The sequence below is a fragment of the Pelophylax lessonae genome, assembly GCF_965119305.1.
Source record: "Pelophylax lessonae genome assembly, chromosome: 1".
In the NCBI taxonomy this organism is placed as follows: Eukaryota; Metazoa; Chordata; class Amphibia; order Anura; family Ranidae; genus Pelophylax; species Pelophylax lessonae.
In genome coordinates, this window is record NC_138768.1 from 158,504,223 (window position 1) to 158,527,182 (window position 22,960).

General features: G+C 39.9%; 1 long non-coding RNA gene across 1 annotated transcript; it reads right to left on the bottom strand.

The window, feature by feature from the left end:
- Positions 1–4,460: 4,460 nt before the first annotated feature.
- LOC309544245 lies at positions 4,461–21,676 on the bottom strand. The gene is made up of 3 exons (XR_014224844.1): positions 21,599–21,676; positions 6,960–7,050; positions 4,461–5,072 (listed from the first exon to the last, which is right to left on the bottom strand). It is a non-coding gene; the product is annotated as an uncharacterized lncRNA (long non-coding RNA).
- Positions 21,677–22,960: the final 1,284 nt, after the last annotated feature.

Here is a 22,960-nt window from a genome sequence, read left to right on the forward strand (position 1 = left end):
CATCGATGTCGATCAGTGTCCATAAGTGATGCCAGTCAGTGCTGCCTTTCAGTGCCCATCAGTGCCTGCTCATCAGTGCCGCCCATCAGTATTGCCAATCAGGGCTCATCAGTGCCGCCTATCTGTGCCGCCTATCAGTGCCCATCAGTGCCATCTATCAGTGCCCATCAGTGCAACCTATCAGTGCTCATCAGTGCTGCATATCAGTGCTGCTTATCAGTGCCCATCAGTGCTGCATATTAGTGCTTCCTCATTAGTGCCACCTTATCAATGCTCATCAGTTCCGTCATCAGTGCTGCCTATCAGTACCCATCAGTGCAGCCTATCAGCTCCCATTAGTGCAATCTCATAAATGCACATTAGCAAAGGTAAAAAAAAATTACTTATTTACAAAATTTTATAACAGAAACTAAAAAAGTTTTCTTTTTTTCCAAATATTCTGACTCTTTTTGTTTTGTTTTTTTTTTGCAAAAAAAATAAATAAACAGTGGTGATTTAATACCCCCAAAAGCGAGCTCTATCTGTTGCAAAAAAAAATGATAAAAAAATGTTGTTTGGGTACAGCGTTGCATGACCATGTAATTGTCATTCAAAGTGTGACAGCGCTGAAAGCTGAAAATTGCTCTGGGCAGGAAGGGGGTGAAAGTGCCCAGTATTAAAGCGGTTAAAGGTGAAATCCTTAAAAAAAATCAAATTTTTGATTTACAAATTCATATACCGTAGCTTTTTGGGACTCCACTAATGAGATCTCTGTGCTTAAAGGGCCATACACACTATAAGATTTTCTGAAGACTTTTTCCTTTAGACTTACCAAACCCATATAATATGAGGTCAAACCTTAACACTTTCAATTTGTATGCAATCTGGCAGGCCCATGCACTACATAGAAAAGGTAAATCTGAAGAAAATCTAACCACAAAAGTTGGATAGTGTGTATCCAGCTTAAGCTCCTGGGTTTGCACATCTGTAGTAAATAATACTGTATGAGGGCTCCTACTCTGCCTTTTGTTTTTTATTTTAGTATTTTATATGATAGAGTTTGTAAGAGAAGAAACTAGCAAAGGTGGGCAGGGATACTGAAAACTTCCAGATGTTTCGAGATGTTCAAGACAATAGAAGCCAGCTCACTAGGATCCCTTTGGCTCTGCCTGTAACTAAAATATCATTTTGGGGCAGACTGGTCATTTTAGGTCAGCAAGTGAATTGAAACAACAGTTCAAGGTCAACTGAACAATTACCATTTCTAAGGTTAGAGTTTATTCAAAATGTAATTAAACTGTCATGAAAAATGGGTATTCTCAAATAAGCTGCTTAACGTCCTATTGGATTTTTTATTTTATTTTTTTGTGCAAAAAAAAAAAAAATGTTGTTTTATCCTGGGTTCGCACAAATGTTAATTGGATGCGGGTTTACACATTCGCGTGACAGGCAAGTGTAACCACTTTTCAATGGAGTTAGTTCAAAAATGTCCAGGGCGGCCACGTTCCGGATTAAAAAAGGGTCCGGTGCGTGTTGGGTCCGCTTCAGGTGCGAATTCAGGCAAAAATCGGACCTGAAAAGCACCTGAAACCTGAACAGACACGCACCGGACCCCAGGCACAAACCAGCAGCCATACATGTGTGAACCCAGCGTTACTTACGTTTACTACTGGTTTGTATGTGCAGCAACATGCACACCACTCAGAGCCTTATCTGTGAACTTTTTTTGTGTTGTGCGTGCTTTATAGATATGCTCTGATTCTGACAAGTGGTGAGCAATGCCGATTGAGCTGTCACTAGCAGAAGGAATATTGTAGTCTGCCACCTGAGTGGGTAGAAAAAGGTGACAACGCTGTTTCTTGCCTCCTCACCATGGTCTTACTCTACTGGTCACCTCCTTTGGTTCACCCACTCCTGAGGTCTCTACAGGCATGGCCTTGCACACTTTCAACCTTACATACCTGCCTGATGCACGGGGCAGGTATGTAAGGGAGGCACGCTCCCTCAGCTCCCAGGCTGGACGTACCCCCGGACACTCTGGTTACCCCAAAATAATTGATATCCTATTGTAAGTTACACCTCTTATAGGCTGTTCAGGCCTATCTGCTGATTGGACATATACTGCTATTCATGTGTATATATTTTTTCTAGATCTTTGAACTGTGCCTACTCCTGATGAAGTGAATGTTTTTTGACGAAACGCATTGAGTTCAATACAGGCTAATCCACCAATTACAAGCGCTCAATATGTACCTTTTTCTTTATGACCTCATTACATGTTTTATTATATACCAGAATGTACCAGGATAACATTGTATTATTTTGTACCAATGTCTTTAGATCATTTATCCCCTTATGTTTATCATGTATGTTTATCCCATTACCATGGGTTACATCCCTTTAGTGAGCACTTTGGTCTTACCAATATTTGATCCATAGACTTTGAGTAAACAATTGACTATATTATTACCCTTCTGGTTTTTCTTATTATGTATTTATAATCTACATCCTAGCTGGTCACACCTCATATAAAGTCCCACACTGTTTTTAATTTTTGCTTTAACGCTGTTTGAGCATGCTTAACATAAGAATGCAGCATTGTCACCTCCAAACAGGAAGTGGCTTTGGTAACATTTTGAAATTGTTTTTACAGAAAGCACGCCTGAAGATTAAAAAAAAGAATAGAAATAGAAGATTCATTACAACTCAAATTATAATATATCTTTTATACTGTTTGGTATAATATACACTTTAAGCTTAGTGCTATAAGTCATTTGTTTTGTTCTTTAATGTGTTTTTTTCCTCTCTCTCTTTGATTTTATCTCCTACACAAAAAATACTGAAAAGGAACATAAGTCTTGTCATGTTTATTTTTTTAAATTATGTCTTCCTTTTCTTCTTAAAAGTGCTCCAACTTTTCCTTTTTTGAATTCATTTAAGTGGTAATAAATCCTTTGTGTAATTAAAAAAAAAAGCCCTATGTTATAGAAGTCATTTAAAATGTATATGCTAGCAGAAAAATCTGCAGTTTTGTAAATATCCTCGTTGCTGTAGTTTCTGCAGGGTTAATATTGTCATTCCCAGCCAAAGTCTTTCCTGGCATGCTGTTTAAGTAAAATTTATCAATTCTATTGGTTCCTGCTGCTAAGTGTGCTTGACTGTGTTCTCCTGCTGAGTGACAAAGCAAATGTTTCAGCGGTAGATGAGCCAATGATCTGCACTGCTGATAGGGAAGAGATAAGGCTGTTACTTGATTACTGCTCTAGTGAAGATCATTAGGGTTATCTGAAAGCATTTTCACCTTCACTTGCACAGCTGCTCCAAGTGCCTCTCTTGACTGGCCACAGAAACTGCAATAGAGGTTCTGTGCCAAAGGCTACGATAAATGAGATTAAACTCCTACCATCATTATACATTTATAAAGCAGTAACATATTTTGTAAGGCTGTGCAGTGGGATTACAAGATAGGATCATGTTTGATCTTTAGCCCAGGCTAGAAGCACTTATTCATTTGTACTAGGCTCAAAGGTTACTGATCCTAGAGAAGAAAGAAATCCTTAAAGGAAACTTGTGCTACACTGCCTTTTTTTTGGCTGTCAAGCTGATCCAATGGCTTCAACATTTTCTAAAACATTTAGGTTTACTAAATGGTAAATAGACTGTTCACTTTGCAAGGAAAGTTGCACTTCGCAAGGGAATTTTCCTCATAGCCTACTGAATGAAATGAAGCTCTGCTGACTTCCATCAGCCAATCCTGCACAAGCAAAAATGCTTTCTTTTTTTAAATGTTCCTTGCACATGATTGGGTATTCTTTTAAACTGAAACTGCACCACAATTAGTAAGTTCTGGGGCAAATTCCCTTACAAAGTGAACAGCTGATTTGCCTATCCCATTGACTGGGATCGTGTGTGCAGATCAGCAGTTTTGAGTTTGTCAACTGCGTAGTTGTTCTGTGTTAGTGGCTCATTACTAAAGGCACTGACAACCAAACTCACACTTTCTGAATGAGGTTAGCCTACATAGCTTTAAAGAGGTTGTAAACTCCGTTAAATTTTTTATTTTTTTTTTACAACCTGAAAGAGAAACACATAATGAGCTAGTATGCATCGCATACTAGCTCATTATGAAATACTTACCTTAGAACGAGCCCCCGCCGTGCCGTCCGCTCACCTCTATGACGGGCGACATGTCCAGTCGCCCGTCTTCCGGGATCGCGGCATCCAGCCATCCGATTGGCCGGAGCCGCGGTGACGTCACTCCCGCGCGCGGGAGCCGATGGTCACGGCACGGGGCTTTGAAGGAACGGCACCAGAGGCCGTTCCTTCAAAGCGCATGCGCCAGTGACGTCACTGGCTGCATGTAAGGTAAATATCTCCTAAACGGTACATGTTTAGGAGATATTTACAGTACCTATAGGTAAGCCTTATCATAGGCTTACCTATAAGTAAAAGTGTCAGGGGAGGGTTTACTTCCTCTTTAAAGGATAAGTGCACTTTAAAATAGTGACCTTATCCTTTTGTACTCGCATCCTCCACCCACTGTAATAACTGAAATCACTCCCCAAATGCATACTTACTTTGCAATCTTGCCTGCAGCCTTCATACCTTGGTGTGCATGCAACCGCTGATCTTCTATGTACCTGCCTGCGTAGAAGAATTCCATAAGCTTCTGAGGGTTTATCTCCTGAGCATCCTAAAAGATCATTTGGAGTAAATAAACCTTAGAGGCCATAGGCATTATTTGCGAGATAAGCAACTGGGGCGGGGGGTCTAGGTTAGTCCGTTGGGGAGATAAGTATTCTAGAAAAGACTGCCTCTCCATATAAACCATAAACATTGCAGGGATTGTATAAAACTTGTAGAGTTTTCATTGAATGTGCTGAAGAGGTTGCTGTTTGTCTTACCACCTGCTTTTTCAAGCCAACTACCAATTTGGAGGATCTTCCTTCAATGACCACCTCATCAATTTCAGCATTATACTCTAATAACAAAAGAACTGTTACCTGCACCCCTTTAGATGTGAGAGGACTTCCCAGGACTTATCTCTGAATAAATTCCAATGGCACAGGATACCTTCAGTTTGACAGTCAGTTCTGGGAAACGCAATAAATCAATCACACAAACAGAAAATTAGATAAGCATTGAAAAGATTCCAAAATGCCCCCAGTTTGCAAAAAAAAATTTGATTTTGGAAGATTTTGTTAATAGTTGTCTAAAGACTGAAATGGTCATTTAAATTTTAATAGCACAATCAATTATAAAATGTTAAATCATTGTTAGCAAACGTGCAAATTTTCTTTATAGGCCTAGTCCACCTGTTGCATGCATTTCCATTTCATAGCTACAACCACAATAATAAAGTTTTAAAAAATGTGGATTTATTACATTTGATCCTGCAGAGGATTTCAACTGTGATCAGTGTATCACAAATGCAATGCATAGATTTGTTTACACTGTTCCCCTAGCCTCAGGTCAATACGAAGGTACAGACCTTTGGTTATGGGACTGGAGGAAGTAAACAATGAACTACATTTGTGCTCCTCTGAGAACCATGAGTCTCTCCTGCAGTGGCAGATGGGACTTGTAGCTTTTCCATTCACAGATCCCTGAATGAAAAAGCAGCTATGCAGGTGGAGCCATAAACAGCTCTGCAAAAATACAAAACAAAACAGGTCTGTGCAAAGAGAAGAACCCAAAGAACCCTGAGATTCAAGTAAGTGGAGCAAAGGGGGCGTTTTAAGGGTGGGGGATGAGGAATGGGACCATACTTTATGTTCCCTACTAATATGGGGGTAACATAAAACATGGATAGAAAAGTGCACTATGCTTTTAAATCTAAACTCCAGGCAAACTACTAAGTACATAGATGAAATACATACTGTATATGAAAACTGTTTCATCAGACAAAAGATTTGTATTTTTGTCCATTCAGTCCTAAGGTTTAAATGTCTCTGCCAACATAGCACAGCTCTCTATGGACAGTAAACGGAGAAGCAGCACACTGATAACTTATAGTATCTCTCTGTCATTTGATTTTCCCATGCTATCAGTATGCTCTTTGTTATCGCATGAACACTACAGCACAACTGGATGGCTCCTTGTGCTGTTTCTATCTCTCTCAGTATGAACTCTGCTGTAAGGGAACTGCAGGAGGCTGATATCAAGTCAAATTCAGGTACTTACACTGCTTACAGTAAAAAATACAATTAATAATGAGTAAAATACATTAAATAATGTAATAGTGATTATATAACTGAATTTATTTGTGTCTTTTACATGCCAGCAGTTCAGGTTCAAATAATAATGCCTTGGTGTCAATGACATCTGAGGAAATAACTTTACCAAATTTAATGGGGCTTAACATTTTTAAGATACATAATGAGTAATTTGTGGTACATTAAAAGAACAGAGATTTGCCAGGGACAGAAATAGTATAAGGATTTTGTCTTCAAAAAATGGGACTGTTAATGAAAATGAAAAACAGTTGGCAAATACTGTACAAGTCAGCACTGTTGACACTGTGGTCACTTATTTTTAAAATATGGACTAATCAAAGTAATTCTTTCAAGTGATACCAATTATTTTGCATCTGCTGACTTAAGGTGTACTAAAGAAGAAGGGAATCAGCTATGATTGCTTTTAAATATCACAAACAGTGCTGGAGGTTTCAATTGCCTTGCTTTCCGAGATGGTACTAGATCCAGAGCAGAATATTCATCAGAGCATCACACATGGTAATGTGCCCGACCCAGAACTAGAACCATATCTGGAAGTACAGCAATTTATTGGGAGCCAAGTAGTGCAGAAAGGCAGCAACTGTCCTAAAAGGTTTCCTTCAACAAGCATTTCCACAGGCTTTCTCCTGAAGGTTACCTAGTTATGCCAAAATACTTATAGATGGATACAGTGGGTGCAACTTCCAGTTTAATGGTGACCCCTACTACCTGTACAAGTAAACTGTTACTGCCAGTTTTTTGTACCTTAACAGTGGAGTTCATCCTGTCCAAAGCAGACGTACAGTAGCATTTCCCGGCAGCTGAACTAAGAGTAGTACTGATTTGCTGTCCACACCTGTAAAGAAATGGAAGTGGAAATAGCTTACTATTAACATGTTTTCCCAATCCTTTTCAGTTGGATTTATCACTTGATTTAAAAGAGACATGTCTCCAATACACATTGTATATACTCAAAGCAGGCGGACACAAACAAATGATTGGCAAAAGACTTGCAAAATGATGCAAATATATGAGCAGAAGAGCACAGAGTTTTAGATATCGACCGATTATCGCCAAAGCTGATATATCGAGGGCCAATCTGCACTTTCCCCAATATATACCAAGGTGGCCGATAGTACCGATATTTCTGAAAGTGCTTGTACCAGAGTGATGCCTGCAGCTAGAGGTATCACCCCGGTACCGGCGTCCATAGCCAACGGTTGGCTGTCTTGTAATGACAACCGATGTGGCTGAGAAGCCGCTTGGCTGTCATTACAAGGAGTGGGAGGGGACGTTCCTCCCGCCACCTTCTGCGGCTTGCCGTCCCACTGGGAGACCTGGGCAACCAGCCTGCACAGCCACCGAAGACCCGATCAAAGCAGTATTCGTACTCTGATCAGGTCTCCATGCAAAAACCCGGAAGTGATGTCATGACATCACTTCCGGGGACTGGCGCCAGATTAAAAAGAATGACAGCATTCAAAACAGCCAAACTTGGCGTTTTCAATGCTTTTAAGTGCAGAGGAGGGGTTTGGGGTCTCTTAGACCCCCAGATTCCTCCACAAGAGTACCTGTCAAATAAAAAAAATAAAAAAATGTTTTTAAATGTACGAAAATATCGTCCCATGAGGGCCGAATACTGATACGCGATGACCAACGCTTCATGCAAACTCTAGTTGGCAGTCCAGAGTATGGAGGTCTCCTATAGTTTCCAGCTATGCTCCCCAAACTTTGTCCCACAGGCATTCCCCTCTTCACACAGCATACTGTCAACTATTCACTGCATATTGTAGTTTTCTTAATTATGGTGACTGTCAGGTTATCATTGCATATTTCTATTTTGTAATTCTGCCATCAGTCTCACATGGCTTGTCCATATGCTCCTGCACAGTTCATACTCTATAAGATTGTCATAGGATAACACAAATATTATGTCTATGATGTAACAGTCCAATTTCCTATATCAAAAATTCTCACAAGAGTTGCTAAGAAATGTACAATAGCCTAATTCATGTAGTAATCTCTACAATGACTGACAGATTTGTCCCACTGAAGATCTACCCTTTAGTGGACAGATTTATTTTTTGTAGGCATGAGAAATGAATAGTGAGTTAAGTTTTACTTTATTTCCCTTTACTTCAATTTGTTTTTTTCTGGACATTGAATCTTACACATATACAGATACATCTCATAAAATTAGAATATCATCAAAAAGTTAATTTATTTCAGAAAAGTGAAACTCAAATATTTTATATAGATGTGTTACACACAGAGTGATATATTTCAAGCATTTCTTTCTTTTAGTTTTGATAATTATGGCTTACAGCTAGCAAAAACCCAATATTCAATATCTCAGAAAATGTGAATATTACATAAGACCAATAAAAAAAATATTTTTATTATAGAAATGTTGACTTGAAAAGTGCATGTACAGTATAGTATGCACTCAATATTTGGTTGGGGCTCCTTTTGCTTGATTTACTGCATCGATGCAGCATGGCATGGAGGCGATCAGCCTATGGCACTGCTGAGGAGTTATGGAATTCCAGGTTGCTTTGATAGCAGCGTTCAGCTCATCTGCATTGTTGGGTCTGGTGTCCCTCATCTTTCTATTGACATTACCCCACAGATTCTCAATGGGGTTTAGGTCAGGTAAGTTTGCTGGCCAATCAAGCACAGTGATACCATGATCATTGAACCATGTATTGGTACTTTTGGCAGTGTCGGCAGGTGCTGCTGGAAAATGAAATCAGCATCTCTATAAAGCTGGTCAGCAGAGGGAAGCATGAAGTGCTCTAGAATTTCCTGGTAGAGGGCTGTGCTGACTTTGGACTTGATAAAACGCAGTGGACCAACACCAGCAGATGACATGGCTCCCAAAATCATCACAGATTGTGTAAACTTTTGCATTTCATTTGGAAATCAAGGTCCCAGAGTCTGGAGGAAGAGTGGAGAGACACAGAATCCAAGTTGCATGAGGCCCAGTATGAAGTTCCCACAGTCAGTGATGATTTGGGAGCCATGTCATCTGCTGGTGTTGGTCCACTGTGTTTTATAAAGTCCAAAGTCAGTGCAGCCCTCTATCAAGAAATTCTAGAGCACTTCATTCTTCCCTCTGCTGACCAGCTTTATGGAGATGCTGATTTCATTTTCCAGCAGGACTTGGCACCTGCCCACACTGCCAAAAGTACCAATACCTGGTTTAATGATCATTGTACCACTGTGCTTGATTAGCCAGCAAACTCACCTGACCTAAACCCCATAAAGAATCTCTGGGGTATTGTCAATGCAGACAAGTTGCAGGCCGCTATCAAAGCAACCTGGGCTTCAATAACATCTCAGCAGTGCCACAGGCTGATCGCCTCCATGCCACACCAGATTGATGCAGTGATTCATGCAAAAAGAGCCCGACCAAGTATTGAGTGCGTACTATATTGTACATGAACATACTTTGTAGTAAGCCAACATTTCTGTATTAAAAATCCTTTTTTTTAACGGTCTCATATAATATTTAAAATTTCTGAGATACTGAATTTTGGATTTTCACTAGCTGTAAGCCATAATCATAAATATTAATAGAAAGAAATGCTTGAAATGTATCACTCTGTGTGTAATGCATCTATATAAAATATATGAGTTTCACATTTAGAATTGAAATACTGAAATAAATTAACTTTTTGATGCTAATCTAATTGTATGAGATGCATCTGTATGTCTGTTTTACCCTACATTACAATAAAAAAAATCATGCCATTAGTGCTAAATGGTTAGAACTTATCTTATGCGGTATGGGGGATCTGTGGGGTTCTGTGTTCAGGAATACTGTCTGCATTGATTTTGTTATTTATGTAATTCAATTATATAGATTTAATACATTTCATAAACATTGAAACCTTTGTATCGGTACCTACCTACCATCAGAGCTTGCACTGTGCCTATCACTGTTATGTGCAGATATAAGGCCCTATTTGGTGTGGGGGGGGGCAATGTGCATTTGGGTTGATGAAAAGCAAAAGGAAGGAAGGATCATTGAATCTGGCCAAGTGTAGCTCTCACAATCCACAAACACTAAAAGATTCATTTGCATCAAGATCTGAAATGTAAATGACTGAATAGTAAAACACAACTCTTCAAGTTTACATCAAACTCACTGATGTGAACCACAACAAATAAAACACATAGGAAATAGGACAATGAGACTGCATACAGATTACTCCTAATGTGTTGCCAGTGGCACTATTAGCTTTAAAGTAACTAACGTAGCTACGATCATTTTTTAAAGTTGAAGGAATTTATTTGGCAGTAAATCATTTACGTTAAGCAATTTTTAACCCTACCACTTCTTCCAGATGAGCAGCTACAAACAAAGCCTTGTATTACTGTACACTGTGCTTAAAGTTGCTTGTTTGATAAATATTCATTTTTTTCTGCCATTGCAAGCTTTGTAATGGGGTGTTTGGGGGGTGGGGGTGAAATACAATCCTCCCTGGAAGCCATAGTATGAATTGCATTCAGTATTCTTCCTGTAGATAGGAGCATAAAACCATACCCACAATGACACTACATTGTGCAGTTTGCTAGATATAAATGGTGTCATACTAAGCATAGCCAGACCAGGATTGCTGCAAAGACAACATAGGCTAAGGGGTTGGGTGTCAGGGTTCCCAGGAGGGTGAAGGGCACACAGCCACACCTACATCATGTTGCTCTTAACCAGCCCGTAGATGATTTGATTTTCTTACCTTGTGCCGTGGGTGGAAGGAAAGCTGTTGTGTTCTGTCAGGGGGACGGAACACTCTGAGCAGTGCTCTCCGCCATTGGCTGAGAGTGCTGATCAGGAGCCGAATGGCTGCTGGTTTTCCAGCATGCTTGTCTGGCTGGCTTCTGTCGGACAGGGTGCTATACACACGGGCTGAATGCCGAATGTTTTTTTTTTTTTTAACTGCCTGATGTCGGCCGGAATTCGGCCCATGTGTACGGGGCTTAAGTCCAACCTCAATTGACTGATGGCCATAGCAGGCCATAGTAGAGTTAGAAACAGAATGAAAATTCTTGGTTGTTCATTTTTCGCATCATTAGTGTGCCATCTGATATACGTGATTTTTGTGCCGCAATCAACAGTGCCTAATCCACCATGCTGGATTTTTTTGGGAAAAAATTAAACAAGTGATGGCACAATCGTATGCACCATTTTGTTTGGGCGGAATTCGACTCATCTATGCCCAGCCTTAGTGCCCCTTTGACACAATCATAGCCACACAAAGCACACCAAGGCTGTGGGTATAGAGCATTAAGGAGTCCATTCTGTGTCAGAATATTTAAAACTAACAAGTAGAACAGTTATCATAGTGCTCTACTCTGCTAGCATGAATTCCAAGTAGGTGAACTAAAACTACACAATGCACTACCCCACCAACAAAAATACATGAACTGTGTATGGGCTCCCCTGGCAAGTAGGAATGTGATACTTAAAGTGAATGTAAGTCTCTTGTTGTTTTTTTTTAAATAGCAAATATGTTATAATTACCTCCTCTGTGGAGTTGGTTTTGCACAGGGCAGCCTGGATCCACCTTTTCTTTGGTCCCTCTTCAATTGACTGATGGCCTGCTATGGCCATCAGTCAATTGAGGTTGGACTTAAGCCCCGTACACATGGGCCGAATTCCGGCCGACATCAGGCAGTTTAAAAAAAAACGTTCGACATTCAGCCCGTGTGTATAGCACCCTGTCTGACAGAAGCCAGCCAGAACACAACAGCTCAACGTCAGATCGTTATTACAATGGCTCCAACTGGAGCTGACAATTTTGTTTCGTTGAACCCAGCAGGAAAAAACTGATAGTGTTTACCAGGCTTTAGGGGTATAAATTTAGCCCTGGGTATGACTGATGCTGTCTGATGAATGATAAGCATCTAATGTTAGACACACTGGGGTTGATTTACTAAAACTGTAGAGTACACAAATCTGGTGCAGCTGTGCTTGGTAGCCAAACAGATTCTAACTTCAGCTTGTTCAATTAAGCTTTGACGAAAAAAAACCTGAAAGCGGATTGGTTTCTATGCAGAGCTGCACCAAATTTTGCCCTCTCCAGTTTTAGTAAATCAACCCCATTATCTACATTTGATGATTTTAGTGCTAACATATAAATGGGGCCCATGCAGATAACATGTCTGCACATTATAAACATTTTTTTTAGTGTGAACAATGTTATCAGAGGACCTTGGAAGATACGATCATAAAGGACCTGGCAGATTTTACATTTCCCCAACACTATTTTTGTTTCTGCAGCTAAAAAATACAGCAAAATAGTAAATGACCCCTATTACTGCTTCCCTGCCCCAACATCTCTGGAATACCCGATGTGTCAGATGAATGATGGCAAAAGGAGACAAGGCTTGCATTTCAGGACCAAAAAAATGTCACTGAAAGCTCACACCTGCCCATTTTAACTCTAACAAAGTATTCTTTTTTTCAGTTGGTTGACTGAAAATAATACATTCTATAGGTAGCTTATCCTTTAACTAGTTTTGTAATGACAGTTCTTTGGCACAGGAGCTAATTCCACCTGCTGAAAAGAGAACCTAAAAATGTATATTTAAAAAAGAATCATGGAACTATCACAGAACAAGGTAGTGATACTGTGAAAGTCACCTCCAAACTTTGCATCAATCAATCAATATATACTCTAGTTTCACTATTAACAAAAAATGTAAAGTAGTTCTAAAGCCTAAACATTTTTACCTTAATGCACTCCCCTGCATTTATTATTTCTTGCACAGGAGCCTGCCGAACATTGTACCTGTGACCAGTGGATTGTGGGTGTAAGGTCAGGCTCCTGCATCCTCCAGCTTTCTTCCCATACGTTGATATTGGCTTTCAGTTAGATAACTGGAGGACATGTCAGTGAACTACTTGGGCGCTCATTAGTGCCCTTGCAGCCCTTTGAGAACTATGAGCCATCTGCTGGAAGACAAGACTTGTAGTTTTCTCATTTACAGGTTCCTTTGAATGAATAAGCCCCGCACATCCACAATCTGTTCAAATGTGGCAGTGGGTATGGGAGAAGAACCCCCACTTGCTGTCATGGGGGAAGAGGAGGGGTAAGCAGGGCTTTGAGGGGAGGTGCTGGAGCATATTACATTTTACACTCAAAATACTTGTGTATCTGTATCATGCTCCAAGAGGTTAACTTAATCAGTCAGTATGGATTAAAAAAGAAAGTACTCTACATGATTCACTTTAATGTAAGCTTAGCAGAAGGAGTAAAGATAATCCATAAAGCCCTATTCTGGGCAAAATTCATACCTCATGGGGTATTTTCTATTACCTGGGAAAGCAGAATATATTCACCTAAAGCTGGCCAGATTAGATTTCAAATGAAAATTCTTAGGAAAAGTCTTAGGAAAATTCATACAAAAATTCTTAGAACTTTCAAATGTCATTCAAAAGTTTTATTTTTCTTTTACCTCTGATTTTGGAATGAATAGACTTGTCAAATGGAAACCATATACACTGTTAGAAATGATTTTGCTCAGGAAAGGTTTTCCATCCTGCTCCTTCGACTTTTCTCATTGCTGTGGTCGAAAATGAACATCAATTTGATCCACTAATGATTAGAAAAAGACATGAACTTCTTAGAACATTATTTTCCTAAGAATGTTCCCTCATATTTCTACCCTTCTATGACAAGCTTAAGTCCCCTTCCCAAGTCCCTCCCAGCAAAATTCCCGGATGTGGGGGGCTGCTAATCCAGTGAAGCAGATGGAACCTCGCCAGACTGTCCCTTACCATCCCCTTGTGCTGACCTCACTCCTCTTCTTGATCCTGAGAGGACCCCACTACTAGACAGCCAATAGGAAATATCCAGATCACACAAATAGAGACATGGACACACAAATAATGACTTTGCAGGAAGTAAATAAAGAAAGAGAAAAGACTGGGGGCAGCAGCATCACATGACTAGTCAAGTAAAAAAGCCATTTAGATTTCTTTTATTTATTTTTTTTGTAAGATCAGTTAGGGCAGGCATGTCCCAAGTCTGACCACTTTAATAAGGCCCCACAGGTAATTTGGAAAAATCTATTGTTGTGGCCCCTGGGAATCCCCGAGCACTGCTCGGGACCCCTGGGATGTCTGGATCTTTCAACGCCCCTATTACTTGTGAATACACTATTGTTAACACCCACTGCCTGCCCCCGCCAGCTTTATATCCCTTGCCAAATATGGCCTCTGACTTAGCCTGATTAGGGAGCACTAAAAAACACAAATAAATCCGGCTCTAGTATGACAGGACCAGCGCCCTCTCCATGATAATTGGCAAAACACCTGGGGGTCAAGTAGTAGATGTGTGGGAAAAAAACACACCAGGAGGGATGTTCAAAAGTATCAGTCACACAAGGATTAACCATATATAAGCGCTATATGAACCCCCTGATGATAATTAATGAGGCAGAAATAATAGTCATGAATGATGCCAATGTAGTAAATAGAACATTGAAAAGTTGTCAGGACAACCATACGAAAAGCAGGCACTCCTCACGCTCCCCTGCATTGGATTACCGCACATGCCGCTCACCACCAGCGGCTCTATAGCGGTACAAGCCTCATTTTGGTCCTCCTTCCCCCAGAGTCTGATGTCACGTCCGGGTCCCCTTCCCAGTCGGCACTCACCGTGGGTGATCAGAGCGGCCACAGATGGCGATCCTCCTTGCCTTCTATACCAGGCATTGTGTGACCCCTTTTCCACCCTTCCCTGTCCAGGATTGAGGCATTCCGTTATCATCTCCTCACAGCCCAAGCAAGGCACAACTGTACACACTGCTGCATTGTTCCTGGCTGGTTTTATGCCTTCACACACACTAGATGGTCACCAAGCTGTGAGTTTTTAACCCCTTATTTCAGCTTCACCATTGCAGATTCAATGGGGGGTCATTGTACAAGGTATACTGCTGTTTTATACATAAATGTAATTGATTTTGAATAAAACTTTTTAATGTTCTATTTACTACATTGGCATCATTCAAGACCAATAATGCTGCCATCATATACATCATCGGTGGGTTCATATAGCGCTTATATGTGGTTTACCCTTGTGTGACAGATTAGGGAGCACGCATGCTCCAAATTGAGATGAATACAGTGTAAAATCTCAGGTTATGTCAGTTGGTCTAAATCAGTTATTAATATATTTGGACTCAACATGTATACTTGGTGTTGTGTTCCTGTTCATATTTTTTGTTCTTAAAAGTTGACAGACAACCTTTATTACCAATAATATGTAAGGTACTTTACAATGTTCCTGACATATATTTCAGCTTCCTGGATTTTTTTTGTCATCTGGCCTTCAGATATGAAAGGCAGAGTGATTTAACACCTGTTTAGATTTGTCATCCATGTGACGAAATGAAAGGTATGCCGTTTGCAATAGACTTTGCATTAAGTAGTTAATTTGCATTTAATTTAATGGTCCAAAGAATGTCAGGCAAGATGGTCGGCCCTCACGCAGGTTCACTTAATCAAGTCTGGTCCTCTTTGAAAAAAGTTTGGACACCCCTGAGTTAGGGGAATGGGAGGAGTGATAGTATTAACTCAGAAAAGCACAAATCAATAGCACTAAAATGTGAAAGTTAAATTATAATGAAACAAAAACAGAAAAAAAATGAAAAATTACATTACCCAAAGGATTTCTTTCTAAAATCCTAAACCGGTCAATCTGGTTGTATCGAAAAACTCAAAAAAGTTTTTTTATCAATGCGAATATATGTAAAAAAAAGGGCATAATTCATCAAAAGGCACAATAGGCAATGTGATTCATGTATTGTACATATTGTATAAAGCTGTGCAGAATAAGTTCTTTAAACAAATTAAACTTAATAAAAAATATCTATGCAATTTATGTGCAGAAACACACAAATGTACATGTTTGATTAAAGAAAAGATTTCATTTTACTATTGAAATATACTGACAACATGTAATACTTTATCTGTTCTTGATAAAAAAAATAAAAAAAATGACATGATATAAAAAAATGGTCTACAGTGAGATATCCAGTGTATCTAGTGTGGATCTAGAAAGGATAAACTTTAATTTTGAAGCCCAGTTTTAGTTTTCTTGTGTTTCAGATGCAATCTTTCTTTGTGAGTGGGACCCTTTAATGTATAGTCTAACAAAGTAGAAAAATGTATAGCAAAAAAAAAAAAAAAAAGAAAGATGCCATGGAAATGAATGAAGGGAAAAAGAGGGGAATATGCAAAGCAGGACACTGCGAGTGTTTACTTTAACACACAGATGCACCCATGAGTCATTTCCTTTCTGAAAACGCTTTAATCATTTTTTCTGACGTTCGCAAAATGAAACCTATAAAGCAGTAAGTGGTGTATTATACACAAGTGATTTCTGTCAGCGCGTCTTATAAGCGGCGCAAAGACTAAATATTGCATTTTGTTTGGTAAACACATTGTTTATTTCCCTAACAGGTGTCCTAAAGAACAAGTGACATACAATTATACTTATATTGATGTGGATTAGGTGGTGATGAATGACTTTACAAAATGTCTGGCCTGTTAAACATTACTATCCGTATGTTTAATGGAAGTGGGCTGAGCATTGCTTATGAATATATGATGGCGCTCGGATCCTATTTATTGTTATCTATTATTTATGGACTGTCAACATTTTCAGAAAAGCTGTTGAAACAGCACATTTTCTTAAAGCTGAACTACAGATAGATGTGAAGACAGTACTTAGTACAGTTATGTATTCACTAAAATACATTAACCGTATTTCAAACACAGTTAGTATAAATATTCAAACATATTTTAAGGGTCCTTCACATGTAAGCATTCATTTTTATATATACAGTATTTTGGAAAAGTGAGTACACCCCTCACATTTTTGTAAATATATTATTATACCTTTTCATGTGACAACACTGAAGAAATGACACTTTGCTACAATGTAAAGTACTGAGTGTACAGCTTGTATAACAGTGCAAATTTGCTGTCCCCTCAAAATAACTCATCACACAGCCATTAATGTCTAAACCGCTGGCAACAAAAGTGAGTACACCCCTAAGTGAAAATGTCAAAATTGGGCCAAATTAGCCATTTCCCCCCCCCCCCCCAATGTCATATGACTCGTTAGTGTTACAAGGTCTCAGGTATGAATGGGGAGCAGGTGTGTTAAATTTGGTGTTATTGCTCTCACTCTCTCATACTGGTCACTGGAAGTTCAACATGGCACCAAGACCATACAGCGGTTTAACAGGACAGGTTCCACTCAGAGCAGGCTTTGCCATGATTGACCAAAGAAGTTGAGTGCACGTCATATCCAGAGGTTGTCTTTTGGAAATAGACATATAAGTGCTGCCAGTATTGCTGCAAAGGTTGAAGGGGTGGGGGGGGTCAGCCTGTTGGTGCTAAGACCATACGCCGCACACTGCATCAAATTGGTCTGCATGGCTGTCGTCCCAGAAGGAAGCCTCTTCTAAAGATGATGCACAAGAAAGCCCGCAAACAGTTTGCTGAAGACAAGAAGACTAAGGACATGGATTACTGGAACCATGTCCTGTAGTCTAATGAGGCCAAGATATATGTATTTGGTTCAGATGGTGTCAAGTGTGTGTGGGGGCAACCAGGTGAGGAGTACAAAGAGAAATGTGTCTTGCCTACAGTCAAGCATGGTGGTGGGAGTGCCATGGTCATGGGCTGCATGAGTGCTGCCGGCACTGGGGAGCTACAGTTTATTGAGGGAACAATTAATGCCAACATGTACTGTGATATACTGAAGCAGAGCATGATCCCCTCCCTTCGGAGCCTGGGCAATATTCCAACATGATAACGACCCTAAACACACCTGCAAGATGACCACTGTTGCTTAAGAAGCTGAGGGTAAAGCTGATGGACTGGCCAAGCAAGTCTCCAGACCTAAACCTCATTGAGCATCTGTGGGGCATCTTCAAACGGAGGAACACAAGGTCTCCAACATCCACCAGCTCAGTGATGTCGTCATGGAGGAGTGGAAGAGGACTCCAGTGGCAACCTGTGAAGCTTTGATGAACTCCATTCCCCAGAGTGCTGGAAAATAATGGTGGCCATACAAAATATTGATACTTTGGGCCCAATTTGAACATTTCACTTAGGGGTGTACTCACTTTTGTTGCCAGCGGTTTAGACATTAACGGCTGTGTGTTGAGTTATTTTGAGAGGACAACAAATTTACACTGTTATACAAGCTGTACACTCACTACTTTATATTGTAGCAAAGTGTAAATTCTTCAGTGTTGTCACATGAAAAGATATAATAAAATATTTACAGAAATGTGAGGGGTGTACTCACTTTTGTGAGATACTGTATACATTACAGCCTTTCTGCCTCTTTGTTTATATTTTTTACTTTCTGTTATAAAACATGTCCAATAAAAAAAAATGTGGGGGAGGTGCTTGTACTAGGGGAAGACATGGATCCATGTCCCTGCTTTGCAGGAACACAGGATCCATGTCTTCCCTCCTGACAGAACAGCAAACTGCCTTGGTTACATAGGCAGACTGCCATTCTGTGTGTGATCAGCAGGTGCCAGTGGGCATTGAGTCTGCAGTACCCACCCATCGTCTCCAGCTGTGAATAATGTAACTTTGATAAGGTGTGTATGTTCTATGGGGCCAAAACTGTAATTGAATCGCATCAAACAAATACAGGAACCTTTTCCAAAATCGCTCCGTGCTGACTCGCATTGCTGTAAATAGACAGTGAAAACAATGGGATTTCCCTTGTCATGTGACTCAAGTTGCATCTGAAATCCCACTAGTGTGAGCCAGGCCTAAAGCATATCTAAGCCCAAACACAAAAATGTATGCTGCCTTGCAAAATGATATAATCTATGTAATAGCCTCACGTGACCTCCCGCCGCTCTCCTCCTATCCTCTTAGCTGATGTCAATGGGGAATCTCAGCCCCTCCCACTATAGTCTTCAGATAAGGGAAGCTGGGGGCCGGGAGGTCACGTAAAGTAGCAGCAGCATGACAGCCAGGTAACTAGAATTTTGTAAAGAAGTAATCAGTATTGGTAGCATGTGTCATTTCACCACAGGTTTCCTTTAATACAAACACAGATTCATTTTAAAAAATCCCCTATACAGTACATGCATCCCTGCCGAAGTTAGGGTGAATAGAGATGCAGTGACCACAGTAAAAGGGAATATCATTACATTAAAATAAGTGAACTTTGGTGCATGCACTGTTCAATTAAACTGAAGTTCATAGGTCTGTTCCAATCAATCTAATATTTCAATTTTGGGTCAGCACCACAAAGTAGATTAAACTGACATTGTCCTGTATCTCCAGGACTTCCTGGCAAGGTCCCTTCCTGAAGTAGTTTGTATCTACTCCCCTTTCCATAAAGCTATGCCATGTCTTTCATGCAGCTGGATTACTAAAAGGGGATTGTCCCCTTTAACAAACACAGGGGAATTGTTTTCACCCACTAGTTCAACTTGAATATTGGTGAATATTGGTGTGGAAAGCTGCTGGGGTGGCGGGGACTGTGCTTGGGGATGGCAAGGGTATGCCTCCGTGAGTAAGTGTGCCTGAAAAAGACACCTATTGGGCATCTGGAATTGCCTGAATACTCATAAAGAGGTTTGAAGCTCTTGTCAATGTTTATAGTTAATGACACAAGGTAATCATTACTTACCCTAAGAAGCTACACTTTCTTTTTGATATTTGTACCCAAGATCTCTTAGAAGTTGGCTTTCATCCCCAAAAGGCAAGTAATTCTCTGTAGAGTTCACTGGTCCCCCCCACAAAAAACAGTCAGGCACTGTTCCTTGGGTAACAATACCTCTATACAGTGGGACCTGCTACTCCTTAAACATTAGTAAAAGTTTCAGATCACATTTATAGCATGCTACCCAAAAACTGATATCAAAGCAATAATCACAAACCAGGAGCTCCTTTTAGGGTGGAGGGATAGAAATAAGCCTGTGAGGCTCCCCAGCGGTTTTTCTGCTGCTAGCCAACGAGCATAGGAAGGGTGCTGATATGGACAAAAGTATATGAGGAAGGCAGCGCATGAACCACACTGGGATGCAATGGATAAAGAAGTCAGGTGAACATCCAGTATAGAAAAGATTAACAGTTTATTGTTTTTTGGATAAAGAAGTCAGGTGAACATCCAGTATAATCCAAAAAAGAAAAGAGTGATGCTAAGCACCCTGCTCCTGCGCTCAAAAACAGGTCCTCAGGCTGTTTCAATCTAGGAACCCACACTTGGCATCCCGTATGGCTAGGCCTTGCTGCCCTCTACAACCGGGGTGGTCAAAGACACTGTAAAACAAACACAAAGAAAGGGCGCACCAGCCTAGCGCATTATCCTCAGCAAGCTTTTTAATAAAATAGTTTAAAATCAGCTACTCACAAACATGCATGATAGGTCAGCATATAGATTCCAACGAACAGCATCAAAATAGAAAAGTCCGAATGTCACATGTAGACGGAAGACTGACGAGTTTCGAGGCCTTGCCTCTTCCTTAGAACATCCAGTATAGAAAGGGTTAACAGTTTATTGGTATTGATAACCGAAAAACAAAAACTTTTGCATCAAAATAGAAAAGTCCAAATGTCACATGTAGACGGAAGACTGACGCGTTTCGAGGCCTTGCCTCTTCCTTAGAACATCCAGTATAGAAAGGGTTAACAGTTTATTGGTATTGATAACCGAAAAACAAAAACTTTTGCATCAAAATAGAAAAGTCCGAATGTCACATGTAGACGGAAGACTGACGCGTTTCGAGGCCTTGCCTCTTCCTTAGAACATCCAGTATAGAAAGGGTTAACAGTTTATTGGTATTGATAACCGAAAAACAAAAACTTTTGTTTTTCGGTTATCAATACCAATAAACTGTAACCCTTTCTATACTGGATGTTCACCTGACTTCATTATCTATTGCATCCCGGTGTGGTTCATGCGCTGCCTTCCTCATGTACCTTTACCCAAAAAATGACTCTCATTTTTTGCATTTTTCCTTCATTTCCTAATGGTCCCTTCTCTATCAGTATTTGGTTGAACCAGGGTTAACAGGGCACCTGAGCACCTTAACTCTTAGTTTGTTAGCAACTTACTTATTTTAGGGTTAGTGTCCACATACAGTATATTCAGGGAGCACTGGAGTCATTATTTCCTTTGTTTGGCTCAGCTCACAAGCAGTTGCATTGATGCTGCTTTTGGGGTTCTTTAAACCTACTGGAGTGTACAATGGTGATGAGGCTCAGACACTTCCCATTGCCAATGTACAATTAACATAAAGCAAAACAAAGAATAACATATACTGTAGTTCATATGGAAAATGCAGTTATTTAAATACATACTATTATTTAAAATGATAGTTTGTAAGACTTGAATGATGTTTACCACCATGATTATTCTCATCTTGGTCCATAATCCTTGAATTGATCACACTCGTGCAAAGGAACTTCCAAAAGAGAAACTGTAAAGTAAACACAACTGTAAAAAAATGTCAGCTGTACTAGAGGCTGGTTTGCTACATAATTGCAGAAGTTAAGCTACCCGTCCTGAATGACACATTCCTCTTTAGTCATTCTTGCAGTCTGTTACAGTTAATGTTCCTTTTAATACAACTCCCCTTCCTGCAAATTCTGCTTCCAAACAGAGAAATCTCTAAAGCTACATTTTTGCAGAAGTGTCAAAACCATAACAATACAAGTGAATTCTACTGTGGATAAGCAAGATTATATAGATAGCTATAAATCAAAATGTGCAACATGAGTTTACAATTTATCCAAGACTAATCTAGGGATTCAATAAAACATTAAAGCGGGAAGACTTGCTGTTTCACTGAACTTTTTGTATAGCAAATAAATGCATACTCATATTTCACAGCTTGAACATTGGTGCCTAGGTAGTATCTTACTAGGAAGCTTGCTGACAGTTATATTAATAGGAAAGAAACATTACATGGAATTTATAGTGGTTTTGTACATATTGTCTTTAATATAGCCAGGAATCAGGGCAAAATCTTTTCAATACAGAGACATTGGAGAACTGGCTCATCCCCATCATATGGCTCTGTCATTTTATTGAGACAACCTGTCTGAAAGGAGGAGATCATGTGCACTCCCTTTAGAAAACCCAAGATGCTCAGGGAATCCTTCGCCTCTACTAGTCTTTGATGTCAGACCTGTTTTCAGATCTTTGTTTTAACAGATGTACAATGCCAGGAAAAATGTCACCAAGTGTTATACATCAGTTACTTTAGGTTAGTAAAAAAAATAAATAGTGGGGGTTGGGGACGAGAGGCTCTTTGCCTGCTTTGAGATTTAAAGTGGAACTTTAGTCAAAAAATTAAGTCCTACTAGATAACTTCAGGCTGGTCCCTTTTATAGGTATAGCTATGTAAAACATTAAAAAAATAAGTGTCTTTACTGTTTAAAATCCAGCAATACACTCTCACCCTGCTCTGCACATGCTCAGTTACTCTATATCTTTAGACACTGCCAAGTTTGTAGAGGACAGTTTGCTGACAGCCTTGGAGCACAATTAAACCCTCCTATCCTTTACAGCCAAGGAAGCTGCTTCTCTTTGATCTGCAACTGCCATGGGGCTACACATGTGATCATTTATGACACCAGCCATTTGATGGTTTGACAGTTTGGTTGAGGACACAAGCAAATATGACAGTTAGCAATCCCGGCATTCTAGGAATGTAACTGTTTTTGAAACCATTAAATGAATGGCTTTATCATTTAATGCTTG